The sequence below is a fragment of the Arvicanthis niloticus genome, chromosome 1 (genome assembly GCF_011762505.2).
Source record: "Arvicanthis niloticus isolate mArvNil1 chromosome 1, mArvNil1.pat.X, whole genome shotgun sequence".
Lineage (NCBI taxonomy): Eukaryota > Metazoa > Chordata > Mammalia > Rodentia > Muridae > Arvicanthis > Arvicanthis niloticus.
Genome location: NC_047658.1, coordinates 147,005,649 through 147,011,648, shown reverse-complemented (window position 1 = coordinate 147,011,648; position 6,000 = coordinate 147,005,649). Strand labels below are relative to the sequence as shown.

General features: G+C 49.1%; 1 protein-coding gene across 45 annotated transcripts in view; it reads left to right on the top strand.

The window, feature by feature from the left end:
* The first annotated feature begins 696 nt into the window (after positions 1-696).
* Positions 697-6,000, top strand: part of Sorbs1 (sorbin and SH3 domain containing 1) — a 223,819-nt gene continuing 218,515 nt past the window's right edge. For 8 of the 45 annotated variants that reach the window (XM_076920863.1, XM_076920888.1, XM_076920869.1 and 5 more), the window contains exon 1: positions 721-866. The gene's annotated coding sequence lies outside the window, so the exon portion shown is untranslated. Of the gene's footprint in view, positions 867-2,452; positions 2,511-6,000 lie in introns of those variants that run through there. The other 37 variants (XM_076920696.1, XM_076920812.1, XM_076920669.1 and 34 more) reach the window with 13 other exon arrangements.

The following is a 6,000-nucleotide window of genomic DNA, read 5'->3' as shown; positions in this document are numbered from 1 at the left end:
TGAATAAAATACCAGTGCCAGGCTAGCAGAGTGGTGCAGCTGATAACCCTGCTGCTCTAGAGCCAGAGTTAGGAGGTTGGTCTGGGGTGTTTGTATGTGGGGCATCCTGTAATCCCAGAGGGTGGAGGTAAGGATCATCCTTGGGTGCATAGTGAGTTTGAGGTCACGCTAGAATACATGAGCCGTCTGTCAAAAAGAAAAAAAAGAAAAGACTAAAACAAGAGAAACCAGTAATAGGTTCTCTTTCACAAGGCTGCGAAAATCAAATGAGAAAATAGGAAGCATTAGGCATCTGTCTGGTAGAATATAATCAGACTGACAGCGCCACGAACAAGCTTTTATTCACTACATTCTACCAAGAGGAATTATGGTGCCATTCTACAGATTGGCAAAAGGGCACAGGATTAAATAATTTGTATATATAGCTAGGACACATTGTTGTTTTATGTTTACTGTTCCTTTCAAGCTCTCTGTGGGCAAACCCTTAGACCACAGGGCCAGCGTCTCGAGGTACTCGCGGACAGCCCAGGACAGAAAGGGTTAGAGGGTGCGCGCGCGTTATCCGAGGGGATCCGCGGGCGCGCGCCCCGCTCACAGGGACGCAGGCTTGGCGGCGGGTTCTTCCTCGCCTCCCCATTGGCGCACACGCCCCTTCCTGTCACGGCCGCCCAGGCCCCGCCCCCTGGGCGCTGCCGGAGTGGACGGTTCCAGGCCATGCTAATGAGGGGCTGGTCGCCGCCGCCCATTGGCCGGCCCCAGTGTCGGTGAAGTCAGCTCGGAGTAGCAGAAAAACAGAGCGGGGCTGACTGCAGCGTGGAGCGCGAGCCGGGCTGGACGCGCGCAAGTCCTTGCCGGGGACCCGCGAGGTAAGCGGGCGGTGGCTGCGCTCTCCGGTGGCAGCTCCCGGGGCGGGCGCAGCGGGCCCCCGGAGCGGCGCCTTTGTTCCGCGCGCGGAGGAGGTGCTTTTAAAGGGCCAGCTGTTGGAGGGACCTGGGGGCCCCCCTTCTCCCAGAGCATCCCCGGGTGGCCGCGGGGGACCTTCGCCGAGCCGTGTCTCCCGGCTGCTCCGTGTCCCCCCTCCCCATCCCTTCAAGAAAAGTTGCTAGGATGTGGGGAGCTTGGGGGATTCCAGGTTTCTTTATGCCTTTTCGGTTTTGGTAGGTGAAGAAGGTAAGGGCGATCATGGCCTCTTCTAGGAGGGAATGTCCGCCCGCCTCAGGCTGGCTGCAGTGTGGTTGGATGAAGACAGGAGAGCCCGGGTGGGTTTGCGCTGGAAAGTGAAACTACCTAGGGTCTTTTCTGCTGCGGCCAGAGGAAGAAGGAGGGAGCAAGTGTCAGGATGGAGGCATCTCAGGTGTGTTCATTCATCAGCACACCCCTCCACTCCAGCCCCAAAGCCGAGGGCGGCGCGAGTGGGGCAAGGACTACGCTGCTGGCCCAGACCAGGCTGCATCCGCGCGTGTTGGTGGGTGTGTGTCCGGGTATGCAGTGCTTCCGCTCACCGCCCAGGCCCCTTCATGCTTCCCTGGATGCCTGGATGACAGCATCTTGCAGGGCAGCCCATCACCAAAGGGACCTAAAGCTACTCCTTTCTCTTATTTCCCAGGCAGTCCCTCCTGGGTTTCCACCTTCGTTTCCCTGATAAGCGGTAGTGACATTCGAGATAGGAGGGAAAAGAGGCTTAAAGTCATTATGCTTCTTTGAAGGGCGATGTGCTGTCGAATTCTGTATCCTGGAACCTCTGCTTGTCATACCACGGCTTTGAAATTCATCAGTGCATGCTTTTTCTGGGCAGACAGAATTTATTATGCATTGCTACATAGAAGCAGAAGGGCTCCCTTTGAGCGGGCTCATTTCATCCTGTCCGAGGGTTTTCCCAGCATGTTCTGGATTTGGATTTTTGTTTAAATCGCTGAGCTCTGGGATGCCCCTGTTGTCACGCGGCCGACCTACTGAAATTGCTAAAATTGATTTCACTGTCAGTAGGCGGGAGGTTCATCTAGAGACACCATAGAACCCGCCAGGCATGTTAGGCCGCTGACTGCATCTCTCCCCCCCTCCCAGCACCCCCCCCCCCCCGTGTCTTTTTTCTTCCTTGGCCAAGGCAAGGGATGGCCTGTCTGACCACATGCTTTTTTTGATTTTTTAAATAATGCTCTTTAGATTTAAGTGTGTGTTTTGGCTGGAAAGATAGTGAGGTGGTGATTGAAGGGTGGATTAAAAGTGAGGTGGACAGCAGCTGGGGACAGCAGTGTCAATGACAGAAAACACACATTGGGAGATTTTATAGCTTCAGCCTTCAGTGAGTGAGTGAGATGACTACAGGGTGAGGTGTGTTAGCTATGAGGGGGGAGGGGTGGAGGAGGAAGATACTGCCAACAGTTTTCTGCCCCACCCTCCTTCTGCCGCCTTAAATAACTCCATGCCAGCCCAGCCCTGAGGTCTTCCTGAGCCTGAGGGGAGAAAGGTGGTCTGTTGGCCCACCTCTGCCTGGGGCATCTTTGATGAAGGTTAGGAAGGGTTAGTTCTGGTGTGTGTGTGTGTGTGTGTGTGTGTGTGTGTGTGTGTGTGGTGCATCAAAGATGGTCTATTCCTTAGCTTGAGGGACCTGTGATAATTGGTGGCTTCCCTGCAGGCAATTAGTACCTGAATGAAGTGCTGGTTACCCTCTGTAGAGCCCCCTTTTGTTGACTCTACCAGGCCTTTTCTTATTTCTTTCTTATTTCTTTTCTTTCTTTTTTTTTTGCTAAAGCAGTTGAATTTCTATAAACTTTTTGAAGAGATTGGGAATATTGGGATGGGGTTGTAAATATGGCAAGGAAGAAAAGAAAATTGCTTCTTCCTGGTAGAACAAAGACTGATTCAGCTGTTCTTTTTCTTCTCCAAAATAAAGTTAGATGCAGATAGCAGGGTGTGGAAAGATAAAGGTCCAGGGCAGAGAGCTTTGCCTGTGGCGCTGGTAGTGTCCTCGTCATCCCAACTCCACTCTCCCTGAACCCTTCTCTGGATGTGGAAGGCACTCACTGGAAATTTAGGATTTAACTAGCTTTCAAGGAGGAATAGATGACCCCCCCCAACCCCCCCAATGGTGAAAGCTTGTGCCAGAAGCAGGATAGCAGGTTGGCTTTGGGTCTGGGCAGTGCCCTCTGGGCCTTGAGCTTGTGGCTTGTGCTATGTTCTTGTTGGTAAAATAAGAGGCTTTAGAGCAGTGACTTTCTAGGGTTCCCCAAAGCATCATTCAACTTAAATTCACAAGTACATTTTGTGATGGCGATTTTAGATTCTTTCCTGTTTGCTAGTCAGATGTTAAATTCTGAGTATTTAGCAAGAGTACTGAAAAAGCACTTGAGAGCTCGGGCTTCTGTCGGAGTCAGGCTACCTTTTCCTTGATTGGTGCGATTCATGTGGTTTTAGAGTATGTAAATAATTCAGGGCTAGAATGATCCAGAGTGAGAGACGTGGACCTCAGAGCGAGTTGGCGTGTGGGGGAGGTGAGGCTGGGATGACAGATTGCAGAGGAAAGGGCGTTTCTGTAATTCATTCTCTCCCAGTCTATGTATTTATGACTGCACAGGTGAGCGTTTAAATATTGGGAACATGGGGAGGGGGACCTCTATGATTGATCCATAGCAGCCTTCACTGAGGAGTAAGCGCTGGAAGGGATGGCCATTTGTCTGAGGTCACAGCATAGCAAGATGCAGAGGAGGATAAGAATCTGGGTCTCCAGAGTAAGGCCCTCCCTTTAGTGAGAGGAGCCTAAGATGGGAAGGAGAAAGATGAGGAGGAAACAAGAGATGAAGGGGGAGGCTGGAGACTCCATAGCTTCAGCCTTTGGAGCCAGGAGTAGAGCAGTCCTGTGTCCTTGGAATGAAGTAAGGATCAAAGCCCCTTAGACGAGTGTGTGTGTGTGTGTGTGTGTGTGTGTGTGTGTGTGAGTATGTGTGCATGAGCACATGTGCACGATAGTGTGTGTATTCGTGTGGGTGATGTGGAGTTGGGGAGGTGTTAAGTGTACTGATCCTGCCATAGATTTTCTCTGCAGACTCTGATTGTAGAATGAGGTTGAAGCTGCTTGTTCAGAGCCAAGCAAGACCTTTAGCCAGAGCTGGAGAGCTTAGACACTCAGGGAATTAGGTGTGCTGGTGGTGATGCCGAGGAGAGCTGAAGTTGGGCCCAGTTCTGCTGCAATTCTAGTTTCTTTTTGATGTTTTGTGTATTTTTTGTTTTTAAATCTCCTATACAAGACCAAAGTTTTCCATGGAACGCATCTCTCTTTAATGGAGGCAGAGTTTTCCCATCGGACTTTCATCATACATTTTATGAGAGAACATTTCAATGTGTTGCCTTTTCAGAGGAGAGACCCTGCATGGTGGCTCATCATCTTTGGGAGGTAGGGAGGTTCTAGCCTATGACCTGCACAGTGCTAAGCCTCACGTTTCAGTGAGCAATTAAAGGGCTGGGAGCAGTGGGTAACCAGAGCATTAACCATCCAAAGGCAAGGATAAAAGATGGTAACTCTTTGAAGTCTGTGGCCCAAGCCAACAGCTATGAGGAGCATGCCTGTCTCTGGCCAGCTCTCAGGTACTAGGAAGTCTATGTATGGCTTCTACGAGCCTCATACTTCAGGTATATTGTGAAGCCGTGTATCTTGTTGCTTTCCAGGCTTTCCCCTTGCCTGTAGCCATTTGTTTTTCTTCCTTCCTGTTGTGTTCTTCTCCCTCCTGTCTTCCCTCATCCTGTTAGTAATACATCTTTGTAGTGTGTTTTAGTGTATTATTGTCTCATTAAAATTTCATGCTCTCTGTTCTTAATTTAAAAGCAGTTTAGTCTTTGACTATATATGTATTTTACACACAAAAAACAAAAAGCAAACCCAATTAAATTGCTTTTTATTTCTGTGTGGCCTTCCATTGATTTTTTCCCCTCCCCCTTCTTGTTTGAGGTCAGTTGTGACTCTTTCTAGAAAAAAAAATTTTTTTTCCCCTAAGGTCTTTGTCATATGGTTATTGTTTTAAAAACAAAACCAGCTATAATAGCAGAAAATGTTTCCACCCCTATGTTGTGAACCACCAGGGATACTCTGTCCCAAGAAGTGTATCCTGTTTCTTCCTCCAATGGAAGAAGTATTGTTAATGTGTTTCATAAAAAGGTTTAAATTGTACAGGGGCTGATGGTGGATATGGGTCTCTTGTCAGCGAGTCTGGTAATGCCTAGGGGTAGGAAACTGGCAGGCTACTGCCAAGACAGTCCATCCAGGGAGAATTTAGTGTGATGGGTTGGTTTCCTAGGCTAGACCAACCCAACTACCTGTAGCAGGACACACAACCCTTTAGAAAAGAGATACTTACCACTTTTCAATGAATGTTGGGTTGAACTCAGAGGTATCCTGTGCTCACCTTAGGCAGGACCATACACCAGTGTGAAAGTCTAGATGCTGTGATGGAAGTGCTGGGAATTGAACTCTGGTCTTCTGCAAGAGTGGAAAGCAGCCTTAACTGCTCAGCTTTCTCACCAACCCCATCATTGAGTCTTTATGCGTAGTGGTCAGTGAGTTCACTGTCTAAAGGGACCCTTACAAGTAAGAAGGGACCTTGAAGTCTACACTTTTTATACTGAAAGTCTACCTGAATTTTGTGTTCGACGCTGTAATATCTGTGCTGGTTTTAGTGTAAACATATTTAAGTTGCTTTGCTGATGAATACAGTTGATGGTCAGGAAAATGGTGTGTTTATCCTGGCCTTTCTCCAAGTATTCACAGCAGTCTCTAACCCAGCTGGAGAAGCCAGGAGTAGGGAGGACCTCAGACCTGTTGGTGTTGAGAACTACTCTCCAGCCTTACTTGCTGGCTCTCCCAGGTCCTCAGGGGCGGTCTTTTCTGACTGGAAGGTTTGTTTCCTCACCAGTGGCCTTTGCTTCTTTTTGTGGTGCCTCCTACTTTCAGACTCCCTCACATCTGAGATGTATTGCTTCTTCTGCTTACCTGCTTCTGTTATTCTTGCT